Source organism: Cherax quadricarinatus, chromosome 12, assembly GCF_038502225.1.
Source record: "Cherax quadricarinatus isolate ZL_2023a chromosome 12, ASM3850222v1, whole genome shotgun sequence".
Taxonomy (NCBI): domain Eukaryota; kingdom Metazoa; phylum Arthropoda; class Malacostraca; order Decapoda; family Parastacidae; genus Cherax; species Cherax quadricarinatus.
In genome coordinates, this window is record NC_091303.1 from 35,573,461 (window position 1) to 35,586,906 (window position 13,446).

The following is a 13,446-nucleotide window of genomic DNA, read 5'->3' on the forward strand; positions in this document are numbered from 1 at the left end:
CGCTCTGTCATCTCCGATCATCCTTTGTACCTCTATGGCTCCCGTATCCCTGAACGTGATACAGTCAAGTTTCTGGGCCTCCTCTTTGATCGTAGGTTATCCTGGAAACCTCACATTACCTCTCTGAAGGCAACTTGTCACAGCCGGCTGAACCTTCTTAAAACCCTTGCTCATCTTTCATGGGGAGCTGATCGTCGAACCCTCCTTCGCCTACATTCCATCCTTATTTTATCGAAACTTGATTGTGGTGACCAGATCTATTCAGTGGCATCTGCTACTCTCTCTAGCCTTAACCCCATTCATCACCAAGGATTACGTTTATGCCTTGGTGCTTTTCGCTCTTCCCCTGTCGAGAGCCTCTATGCAGAAGCGAACGTTCCATCCTTATCCGATCGCCGTGATGCCCATTGCCTTCGCTACTATGTACGCTCTCATGATCTCCGCAATCCTTCCATTTATAGAATGGTCACTGATATTAGTAGACATTCTTTATTTGTTCGCCGCCCCTGTTTACTCCGTCCCTTCTCTCTTCGCCTTCATTCGCTCTTGTCTTCTCTTCAATTACCACCTTTCTAAGTACATGTAGCATCTCACTTTTCCCTACCCCCCTGGGAAGTTCCAGCTGTTCGAGTCTGTTCTTTCTCTCTCCCTTGCTCGAAAGCCCAACTGTCCACGGTCTCTTCCCCCTCTCTTTTTCTTGACCACTTTCACTCTCATTCTCATGCCATTGCTGTGTACACAGATGGCTCTAAGTCTTCTGACGGCGTAGGATTCGCAGCATTGTTTCCAGACAGCGTCGTACAAGGGCATTTACTATCTTCGGCTAGTATTTTTACTGCTGAATTGTATGCCATCCTTACAGCACTTATCCGTATTGCATCTATGCCTGTGTCATCATTTGTGGTTGTCTCAGACTCCCTTAGTGCTTTACAGGCTATACAGAAATTTGATACACCTCACCCCTTAGTCCTCCGTATCCAACTTTGGCTACGCCGCATCTTTACCAAGCATAAAGATATTGTTTTTTGTTGGGTCCCTGGTCATGTTGACGTACAGGGCAATGAACAGGCAGACACTGCTGCGCGGTCAGCAGTACATGACCTACCAGTTTCATATAGAGGTATTCCATTTACGGACTATTTTGCTGCAATATCTTCCCACCTTCACACCCGTTGGCAACAACGTTGGTCTACTATGCTCGGCAACAAACTTCAATCTGTTAAACCGAGTATAGGTTACTGGCCGTCTTCTTATCACCAGTGTCGAGGTTGGGAGACTACTCTCTCCCGTCTTCGCATTGGCCATACTCGTCTTACTCATGGATATCTCATGGAGAGGCGCCCTGCTCCTCTCTTGTGAGAATTGCCAAGTTCCATTATCAGTCAGCCACATTCTGTTGGACTGCCCACTTTATCAACGAGCACACAGAATTTACCTCCGTCGTCATCTTCGCTCCGCTGCTCTCTCTTTACCTTCCCTTCTCGCTGATGGACCCACCTTTCATCCAGACTCTCTCATTGACTTTTTGACAACAACTGACTTACTTCACAAATTCTGATACCTTCAGCCCTTTCTACTTCAATCTCTTGCTACCCTCTACCCCCGTACTATCCCCTGCCCCGCTGTTTTCTGCAACCTACTGATCATCCCTCCTCCCTTCTGCCATCCAGTACCCTCGCTTCCTTCCCTACCCTGCAGCGCTGTATAGCCCTTGTGGCTTAGCGCTTCTTTTTGATTATAATAATAACTTAAGATTTGTCTGAAGTGGGACACAACACTGTCATTGTACATGTTGCCAATATGGCCTGCGAAGTTCATCCATAAATGTTTGCACTTCAGTCCACCTAGCACAAATGTCCTGAATCTTTGAAGAAGGCACCTTCCTCCATCTCTCTTCCTCCTCCTTTGCAACAGTTTCCTTGCACTAGCTTTCCTTGGGCCCATTGTGACTTATTTTGCAGTTGCAATCACAAAAAACAATGGATTATTATGTATGAACCCGTGGGGTGATGGTCACGTGTTGGTAAACAATGGCACACTGAGTATGAATGGCGTGGGAGACTGGCTTGGTGTTCGCGGTGATGGGCGGACGGGTACCGGACGGTCGCCGAATCGTGAGTCTAATCACGAAACTCGAGGCCAAATTTTGCCAAAAAAACATGCCGAAAGTCGAATTTCATGAAAGTTGATGCTGCCAAAATTCGAGGGTCCACTGTACTTGAATATGATGCTATTATCAACTGTACGGCTTATTTATCTATCACAATTCATCTAATATGACATAATAAACAATATAATTAGCACAGAAACAGGGTCACAGACCCTGAGCTGCTTTGGGGATTAGCGTGGACGGTTACAAAGCATGGCTTGCTTCTGCAGTGTTTTAAAAACTGAGGTTGGAGAGTTGAAGGAGGAGGTCTTGCTTCTCCAGGAGGAGATTAGGAGGCTGAAGGTCCACCTCAATGGGTCTGGGAGAGGGTGTGAGGTGGCTGGAGTTGTGGGGAATGAGACTTCTAGCAGTGAGGTGCAGTCTGTCTCTCGCTGTGAGGAGGCTGTAGTTGGGGAGGTAGCAACGGCTACCAGCAGTGAGGTGCAGCCCAGCACCTGCTACAAGTGGCGAGTTGTTCACAGTAATGGGAGGCGCATCAGAGTAAGGAAAGTTAAGAGTGAAGATCTGAAGGTAGGAAATCGCTTCTCTGTTCTCCAGGATGAATGTACTTCAGTGGCCAGTGAAGGTAAGGGTACTACTGCCCCTGCTAATGAAGGTAAGCGCATTCTTGTGGTTGGTGACTCTCAGGTAAGATATATTGACCGTGCTTTTTGTAATAGGAATAAGAAGATGAGAGATAGAGTGTGCTTCCCTGGAGCTGGTGTTGGGGACATTGTCAACAGGCTGGATAATATCATGTCAGGTAATGGGAACAAGCCCATTATCTGTCTCAGTGCTGGTGGAAATGATATTGGGAAGGGTAGGAGAGAAGAGCTGCTAGATAAGTACAGGTCAGCTATAGATTTCATTAAGTCTAAGGGAGGGATCCCAATCATATGTAGCATCTTGCCTAGAAGGGGAGTAGGAAATGAATGGTTGTCTAGGGCAATTGGTGTAAATTGCTGGCTAGACAGATACTGCAAGGAACTTGCAATCCCATTCATTGACAACTGGAACAACTTTTATGGCGAACATGATATGTATGCAAGGGATGGGGTACATCTCTCTGGGGCAGGGGTGGTAGCACTTGCAGACTCGATTGAGAAGGCCATTGGTGAAAATGCCTATGATTTTAAACTGATGGAAGATAGAGGTATGGGTGTGTGTGGGAAACAAGCAGGTTGCAACACTAGGGTTGGAAACAGTATATGTATAAAAGGCATTCAGCATGAAGTTATAAATAAAGACAATAGAACAGGTCAGCAAACAAAGGGGGACAGCAGAGGGCAGCAAGGGACTAGCTCCCTTAAGGTTTACTATACTAATAGCAGGAGTGTTAGAAATAAGATAGATGAGCTAAGATTAATTGCAAGTGCAGGAAACATAGATATTATTGCTATAACAGAGACCTGGCTCAATCTGAAAGATAGAGAGATGCCCTCTGAATGTCACATACAAGGCTATAAATTATTCCACACTGACAGGGTCAACAGGAAAGGTGGTGGAGTAGCGATGTATGTCAGAGACAATTTAAATTGTTGTGTTAGACAAGATATTAAATTAGAAGCGTCAGCCACTGAATCTGTTTGGTTACAGCTTCTCGAGGGCCGAGAAAAACTAATTTTGGGTGTGATTTACAGGGCCCCAAATCTTGATAGGGAGTGCAGTAAACTTCTATGGGACGAAATTCGTAAGGCATCTACATACGAAAATGTTGTGCTAATGGGAGATTTCAACTATAGACAGATTGACTGGAGCAATTTGACAGGAAATTTAGAGTCGGGTGACTTTCTTGATACGATCCAGGATTGTTTTTTAAAACAGTTTGTGACAGAGCCAACTAGGGGAAATAACCTCCTTGACTTGGTTCTTGCCAGTAGGGAAACACTAATTAATAATCTTGAGGTTAATAATGAGCTTGGGGAGAGTGATCACAAATCACTCAGTTTTAATATATCATGGAATTCCCCTAATAATGGCAATCAAGTCTCCGTCCCTGACTTTCGCTTGGCTGATTTCATAGGACTGAAAAATTACTTAGGTGGGCTGAACTGGAATGACCTGACTAAGGGTCAGGTAGGTGGTGATGGTTGCCGATATGATGCTTTCCAGGGCATAGTTCTAGCTGCTCAGTCAAATTATGTTCCAAATAGGGAAATCAGATCAAACAAAAATGATCCTAAATGGATGAACAATAGATTAAAATATCTGATTGGTAAAGTAGGAGAAACTTTTAGAGAGGGTGTGGTAGGTAAGTTTGGGGTGCCAGGTGTAAATGATAATGGGAGCCCTTTGATTGAACTTTGTATAGAAAGGGGTTTAGTTATAGGTAATACATATTTTAAGAAAAAGAGGATAAATAAGTATACACGATATGATGTAGGGAGAAATGACAGTAGTTTGTTGGATTATGTATTGGTAGATAAAAGACTGTTGAGTAGACTTCAGGATGTACATGTTTATAGAGGGGCCACAGATATATCAGATCACTTTCTAGTTGTAGCTACACTGAGAGTAAAAGGTAGATGGGATACAAGGAGAATAGAAGCATCAGGGAAGAGAGAGGTGAAGGTTTATAAACTAAAAGAGGAGGCAGTTAGGGTAAGATATAAACAGCTATTGGAGGATAGATGGGCTAATGAGAGCATAGGCAATGGGGTCGAAGAGGTATGGGGTAGGTTTAAAAATGTAGTGTTAGAGTGTTCAGCAGAAGTTTGTGGTTACAGGAAAGTGGGTGCAGGAGGGAAGAGGAGCGATTGGTGGAATGATGATGTAAAGAGAGTAGTAAGGGAGAAAAAGTTAGCATATGAGAAGTTTTTACAAAGTAGAAGTGATGCAAGGAGGGAAGAGTATATGGAGAAAAAGAGAGAAGTTAAGAGAGTGGTGAAGCAATGTAAAAAGAGAGCAAATGAGAGAGTGGGTGAGATGTTATCAACAAATTTTGTTGAAAATAAGAAAAAGTTTTGGAGTGAGATTAACAAGTTAAGAAAGCCTAGAGAACAAATGGATTTGTCAGTTAAAAATAGGAGAGGAGCGTTATTAAATGGAGAGTTAGAGGTATTGGGAAGATGGAAGGAATATTTTGAGGAATTGTTAAATGTTGATGAAGATAGGGAAGCTGTGATTTCGTGTATAGGGCAAGGAGGAATAACATCTTGTAGGAGTGAGGAAGAGCCAGTTGTGAGTGTGGGGGAAGTTCGTGAGGCAGTAGGTAAAATGAAAGGGGGTAAGGCAGCCGGGATTGATGGGATAAAGATAGAAATGTTAAAAGCAGGTGGGGATATAGTTTTGGAGTGGTTGGTGCAATTATTTAATAAATGTATGGAAGAGGGTAAGGTACCTAGGGATTGGCAGAGAGCATGCATAGTTCCTTTGTATAAAGGCAAAGGGGATAAAAGAGAGTGCAAAAATTATAGGGGGATAAGTCTGTTGAGTGTACCTGGTAAAGTGTATGGTAGAGTTATAATTGAAAGAATTAAGAGTAAGACGGAGAATAGGATAGCAGATGAACAAGGAGGCTTTAGGAAAGGTAGGGGGTGTGTGGACCAGGTGTTTACAGTGAAACATATAAGTGAACAGTATTTAGATAAGGCTAAAGAGGTCTTTGTGGCATTTATGGATTTGGAAAAGGCGTATGACAGGGTGGATAGGGGGGCAATGTGGCAGATGTTGCAAGTGTATGGTGTAGGAGGTAGGTTACTGAAAGCAGTGAAGAGTTTTTACGAGGATAGTGAGGCTCAAGTTAGAGTATGTAGGAAAGAGGGAAATTTTTTCCCAGTAAAAGTAGGCCTTAGACAAGGATGTGTGATGTCACCGTGGTTGTTTAATATATTTATAGATGGGGTTGTAAGAGAAGTAAATGCGAGGGTCTTGGCAAGAGGCGTGGAGTTAAAAGATAAAGAATCACACACAAAGTGGGAGTTGTCACAGCTGCTCTTTGCTGATGACACTGTGCTCTTGGGAGATTCTGAAGAGAAGTTGCAGAGATTGGTGGATGAATTTGGTAGGGTGTGCAAAAGAAGAAAATTAAAGGTGAATACAGGAAAGAGTAAGGTTATGAGGATAACAAAAAGATTAGGTGATGAAAGATTGAATATCAGATTGGAGGGAGAGAGTATGGAGGAGGTGAACGTATTCAGATATTTGGGAGTGGACGTGTCAGCGGATGGGTCTATGAAAGATGAGGTGAATCATAGAATTGATGAGGGAAAAAGAGTGAGTGGTGCACTTAGGAGTCTGTGGAGACAAAGAACTTTGTCCTTGGAGGCAAAGAGGGGAATGTATGAGAGTATAGTTTTACCAACGCTCTTATATGGGTGTGAAGCGTGGGTGATGAATGTTGCAGCGAGGAGAAGGCTGGAGGCAGTGGAGATGTCATGTCTGAGGGCAATGTGTGGTGTGAATATAATGCAGAGAATTCGTAGTTTGGAAGTTAGGAGGAGGTGCGGGATTACCAAAACTGTTGTCCAGAGGGCTGAGGAAGGGTTGTTGAGGTGGTTCGGACATGTAGAGAGAATGGAGCGAAACAGAATGACTTCAAGAGTGTATCAGTCTGTAGTGGAAGGAAGGCGGGGTAGGGGTCGGCCTAGGAAGGGTTGGAGGGAGGGGGTAAAGGAGGTTTTGTGTGCGAGGGGCTTGGACTTCCAGCAGGCATGCGTGAGCGTGTTTGATAGGAGTGAATGGAGACAAATGGTTTTTAATACTTGACGTGCTGTTGGAGTGTGAGCAAAGTAACATTTATGAAGGGATTCAGGGAAACCGGCAGGCCGGACTTGAGTCCTGGAGATGGGAAGTACAGTGCCTGCACTCTGAAGGAGGGGTGTTAATGTTGCAGTTTAAAAACTGTAGTGTAAAGCACCCTTCTGGCAAGACAGTGATGGAGTGAATGATGGTGAAAGTTTTTCTTTTTCGGGCCACCCTGCCTTGGTGGGAATCGGCCGGTGTGATAATAAAAAATAATAAAAAAATCTGATTGGTCAAAAGAGAGGCATATATAGGCAAATCAAAAGAGGAGAGGGGCAATTAAGAAATCGATATATTCAGTTAAAGAGAGAAATAAAAAAGGGAATTAGAAAAGCAAAAAGAGATTATGAGGTTAAAGTTGCAAAAGAATCGAAGACTAACCCAAAAGGATTCTTTCAGGTATACAGAAGTAAGATCAGGGACAAGATAGGCCCACTCAAAAGTTCCTCGGGTCAGCTCACTGACAGTGATAAGGAAATGTGTAGAATTTTTAACACATACTTCCTCTCAGTTTTTACACAGGAGGATACCAGCGATATTCCAGTAATGATAAATTATGTAGAACAGGACGATAATAAACTGTGCACTATTAGGGTCACAAGTGACATGGTCCTTAGGCAAATAGATAAATTAAAACCTAACAAATCCCCAGGCCCTGATGAACTGTATGCAAGGGTTCTAAAGGAATGTAAAGAGGAGCTTAGCACACCTTTGGCTAATCTTTTCAACATATCACTACAAACTGGCATGGTGCCAGATAAGTGGAAAATGGCAAATGTGATACCTATTTTCAAAACAGGTGACAGGTCCTTAGCTTCGAACTATAGACCAATAAGCCTAACCTCCATAGTGGGAAAATTTATGGAATCAATAATTGCCGAGGCAGTTCGTAGCCATCTTGAAAAGCATAAATTAATCAACGAATCTCAGCATGGTTTTACAAAGGGGCGTTCCTGCCTTACGAATTTATTAACTTTTTTCACTAAGGTATTTGAGGAGGTAGATCATGGTAATGAATATGATATTGTGTATATGGACTTCAGTAAGGCTTTTGACAGGGTCCCACATCAGAGACTATTGAGGAAAATTAAAGCACATGGAATAGGAGGAGAATTTTTTTCCTGGATAGAGGCATGGTTGACAAATAGGCAGCAGAGAGTTTGCATAAATGGGGAGAAATCAGAGTGGGGAAGCGTCACGAGCGGTGTTCCACAGGGGTCAGTGTTGGGCCCCCTGCTGTTCACAATCTACATAAACGACATAGATGAGGGCATAAAGAGCGACATCGGCAAGTTTGCCGATGACACCAAAATAAGCCGTCGAATTCATTCTGACGAGGACATTCGAGCACTCCAGGAAGATTTGAATAGACTGATGCAGTGGTCGGAGAAGTGGCAGATGCAGTTTAATATAGACAAATGCAAAGTTCTAAATGTTGGACAGGACAATAACCATGCCACATATAAACTAAATAATGTAGATCTTAATATTACGGATTGCGAAAAAGATTTAGGAGTTCTGGTTAGCAGTAATCTGAAACCAAGACAACAGTGCATAAGTGTTCGCAATAAAGCTAATAGAATCCTTGGCTTCATATCAAGAAGCATAAATAATAGGAGTCCTCAGGTTGTTCTTCAACTCTATACATCCTTGGTTAGGCCTCATTTAGATTATGCTGCACAGTTTTGGTCACCGTATTACAGAATGGATATAAATTCTCTGGAAAATGTACAAAGGAGGATGACAAAGATGATCCCATGTATCAGAAACCTTCCCTATGAGGATAGACTAAGGGCCCTGAAACTGCACTCTCTAGAAAGACGTAGAATTAGGGGGGATATGATTGAGGTGTATAAATGGAAGACAGGAATAAATAAAGGGGATGTAAATAGTGTGCTGAAAATATCTAGCCTAGACAGGACTCGCAGCAATGGTTTTAAGTTGGAAAAATTCAGATTCAGGAAGGATATAGGAAAGTACTGGTTTGGTAATAGAGTTGTGGGTGAGTGGAACAAACTCCCAAGTACCGTTATAGAGGCCAGAACGTTGTGTAGCTTTAAAAATAGGTTGGATAAATACATGAGTAGATGTGGGTGGGTGTGAGTTAGACCTGATAGCTTGTGCTAACAGGTCGGTTGCCGTGTTCCTCCCTTAAGTCAATGTGACCTGACCTGACTAGGTTGGGTGCATTGGCTTAAGCCGGTAGGAGACTTGGACCTGCCTCGCATGGGCCAGTAGGCCTTCTGCAGTGTTCCTTCGTTCTTATGTTCTTATGAATGAATGAAATAGGCCATAATATGGTGGCAGTGGGAGAAGCATCCGCCATTTCTGTCCCAATTTGACTATAGTATCTTCCCATGTTCTTACTGTAAGAGAAGACGGAGTATTTTTGAGGCTAACTGCAGTAGATCACAAGTTTTCTAAGGAAAACACTGAAACAATGTATTTATAAATAAGAAATATCGTATAAAAACTGTCCTTTGCACTTATTTTCTTAGGACCCATGGTTAGAAAAAAGAAATTTGGCCAAATGACTAAAAAATGCAAACAAGCACGAGAAAACTGCTCCCACAGCGATGTAAACATGTTTACTGCTTACCAGCTGTGCCAACTAGCAGAAACAATCTGAATTATTATAATGTACGTATTGTGTATTATTATTATTATTATTATTATTATTATTATTATTATTATTATTATTATTATTATTATTATTATTTTAGGGAACTGAAGCTCTATCATTATTATAATAATTATTGTTTTAACTATTATTATTAATTTAGGGAATTGATGCTCTATCGTTATAATAATAATAAAAATAATATTATTATTATTAGTATTAATTTAGGGAACTGAAGCTCTATCATTATTATTATTATTATTATAATTATTATTAAAGCTCTATCGTTATTATAATAATACAGTGGACCCTCAAATTTCGAACTTAATCCGTTCCAGGAGCTAGTTCTAAATTCGAAAAGTTTGAAAAGCAAAGTAATATTTCCCGTAAGAAATAATGGAAATACTGTATAATTAATCCGTTCCAGACACCCAAAAATATTCACAAAAAAAAAAATTTTTTATAGAGATTAATTATAGTTTTACATACATACAGCAAATATAGTGTACAATTATGTTAATGTTGCCATTTAAAAAATGTAGTGTAAAGCACCCTTCTGTCAAGACAGTGATGGAGTGAATGATGGTAAAAGTTTTTCTTTTTTCGGGCCACCCTCCCTTGGTGGGAATCGGCCAGTGTGTTAATAAAAAAAAATAATAATAAAATGACATTTTTACTTACCTTCATTGAAGATTGGTGATGGCATCTGGAAGATAGGGAGGAGGAGAGAGGGAGTTGGGGTCAGTGTTTGGAAGGGGAATCCCCCTCCATAAGGACTTTAGGTATCAAAGCCCTCTTTGGGGTTACTTCCCTTCTCTGTCTTTTAATGCTACCAGGTTGTGTACGAATGGTATATAATACCGACAAGATGAGAGTAAGACACATGTGCAACATCTGGGTATCTTTATTGTAGACGTTTCGCCATCCAGTGGCTTTATCAATACAAATTCCAGGACATAACTTGAAGACAGTAGAACTATGTACAGAAGATGAGGTAATCAGTCCCTCAACCTAGGAGTAGGTGCGAACAGCACCATAGTCGTGGAGATTCTGAAGCAGAAGAAAGAATCCTGGCGCTTATATAGTAACGTCAGGTGAAGCAGACGAGGGCAAATTCACTGGTGGGCGGGATTCCCCAGTGGAAGTAGGTCCTTCCCAAATAGATGGGTTAGTTGTAGTAGTAGTTGTCGAAGTTGGAATCTTAATTCTGAGGACATGTACATAACCTTCACAACTTCGACAACTACTACTACAACTAACCCATCTATTTGGGAAGGACCTACTTCCACTGGGGAATCCCGCCCACCAGTGAATTTGCCCTCGTCTGCTTCACCTGACGTTACTATATAAGCGCCAGGATTCTTTCTTCTGCTTCAGAATCTCCACGACTATGGTGCTGTTCGCACCTACTCCTAGGTTGAGGGACTGATTACCTCATCTTCTGTACATAGTTCTACTGTCTTCAAGTTATGTCCTGGAATTTGTATTGATAAAGCCACTGGATGGCGAAACGTCTACAATAAAGATACCCAGATGTTGCACATGTGTCTTACTCTCATCTCACAATGCTACCAGGACCAGCTTGAGTCACTGGACCCATCACACAAAATAACTGTCCACAGTCCTGTGTTTCTGGCACCTCTATTATTTCCCTCTTCACATCTATGGTGTTTCTCCCTTTCTTTACCACAGGTGTACCACTAGCAAGTTTCTTTGGGCCCATAGTAGCTTATTTCACAGTCCCATAAGCACTAAACACAATGAATTAACCGTAAAATGTTTGAATGAGAGCGCAGATTGGCTCACAACACCTGAGCGGGGACACGGACAGAGCGGGCTGGAGGACAGGTCTGGTACCCGGCGGTTCGAAAATACGGGCGAGTTCGATAATAGGGACAAAGATGGCTCGAAAAAAGCGGTCGATTTTCGAAGTTCGATAAGCGATCCGTTGGAAATTTGAGGTTCCACTGTACAGTAGACCTCCATTGAAGAACTGCGGCACAATTTTGTGTAACACGTCGTATAATAAATTTAACATGGTTCAATTTGTGGGAAAGAAAAAAAATTCTCTTTTGCTCAAGCGGTTGCCTTGTTCTGGAGCAGCCGGCGAGCTCTCCCCTACCGCTCCCCGACACCACTCCACCATCCCAGTGTTCATAATTCATACATGTCCAGTCCAGTCTTTCTCTGCTACAAGGCAGCTGTGTTTGTGAATTGTGTTATGATATTTTAATTATTATATCTTGTATCTGCCAAGCAATCATGACACCCAGTAGCCATACCAGTGTTGCTGAAAGTGGCATGAAGAGGTATAAGTACTTAAGTCTTAGAATTAACAAAGATATTAGACAAGAGATAACCTGTAGCCGTAATGAAGTTTTACTTTGTACACAGAAAAAGAGGTAAACATGAGTTTGTGTGACTGACTTAGTGAATGACTTAGTGAATGACTGACTTAGTGAATGGCTGACTTAGTGAATGGCTGACTTAGTGAATGGCTGACTTAGTGAATGGCTGACTTAGTGAATGGCTGACTTAGTGAATGGCTGACTTAGTGAATGGCTGACTTAGTGAATGGCTGACTTAGTGAATGGCTGACTTAGTGAATGGCTGACTTAGTGAATGGCTGACTTAGTGAATGGCTGACTTAGTGAATGGCTGACTTAGTGAATGGCTGACTTAGTGAATGGCTGACTTAGTGAATGGCTGACTTAGTGAATGGCTGACTTAGTGAATGGCTGACTTAGTGAATGGCTGACTTAGTGAATGGCTGACTTAGTGAATGACTGACTTAGTGAATGACTTGACTTAGTGAATGACTTGACTTAGTGAATGACTTGACTTAGTGAATGACTTGACTTAGTGAATGACTTGACTTAGTGAATGACTTGACTTAGTGAGTGACTTGACTGACTTGCTGAGTGACTTGACTGACTTGCTGAGTGACTTGACTGACTTGCTGAGTGACTTGACTGACTTGCTGAGTGACTTGACTGACTTGCTGAGTGACTTGACTGACTTGCTGAGTGACTTGACTGACTTGCTGAGTGACTTGACTGACTTGCTGAGTGACTTGACTGACTTGCTGAGTGACTTGACTGACTTGCTGAGTGACTTGACTGACTTGCTGAGTGACTTGACTGACTTGCTGAGTGACTTGACTGACTTGCTGAGTGACTTGACTGACTTGCAGAGTGACTTGACTGACTTAACAGAATGATTTTCTCAAGTCACGTGTTCAGCATCACTTGTATGTTGCTGTTGTTGTTCAGCTCAGCACAGCTGTTTCAGCAAGCCAAAGGTGAGTTTTGTGGTGATTTCTGCATCCAGTGTGTTTCCCTGTGTTTGTGGGTGGGAGGAGGAGGAAGTGGCCAGATGCTCCCTCGCCATACACTCAACCATGCTCCTCGCCACCACACTACCATACAATCATTACTACTCGCTCCCTCTGCTGTTTTTCGAGTGAATTCATTGCCAGTGCTGTATATCCGAGTGCCCGAGGCCACTTGAAGCCATGTAGATCACGACGCCACCTGGATCCTGACACCACGTGGGGTGTGGGCGATGTCACGTGGATCTACAAGCCACGTGAGTTACCAGATGTCCCAGGCCACATGCTGTGGTCTGCTGCCCGCATCACTTGACGTCATCGACGATGCTGCCCGACTTCATGACGTCACGATATCTGCCTGACGTCACCTCAAGATGTCTGCTGATGTCACAGTGCTGCTGACGTCACCTCGCGACATCACGCCTGACATCACACATGTCACATCAAGTGTTCTAGTAATTATTTCAGTATTGTCGAAGATTGAGAGAAGATATATGTCGTGTGTTAAATAATTCCTCTCAGTGTTCTCACATGTTAGTATATAGCTTAGTGTCAATTTTGTGCTCAGAAAAGCATCATTTGCTAGTTAAAGCCATGTTGTAC

The 13,446-nt window shown here is 42.5% G+C and overlaps 1 long non-coding RNA gene across 1 annotated transcript; it reads left to right on the plus strand.

The window, feature by feature from the left end:
* Positions 1-9,766: 9,766 nt before the first annotated feature.
* On the plus strand, positions 9,767-12,139 carry LOC138852604 (uncharacterized). The gene is made up of 2 exons (XR_011391906.1): positions 9,767-10,348; positions 11,088-12,139. It is a non-coding gene; the product is annotated as an uncharacterized lncRNA (long non-coding RNA).
* Positions 12,140-13,446: the final 1,307 nt, after the last annotated feature.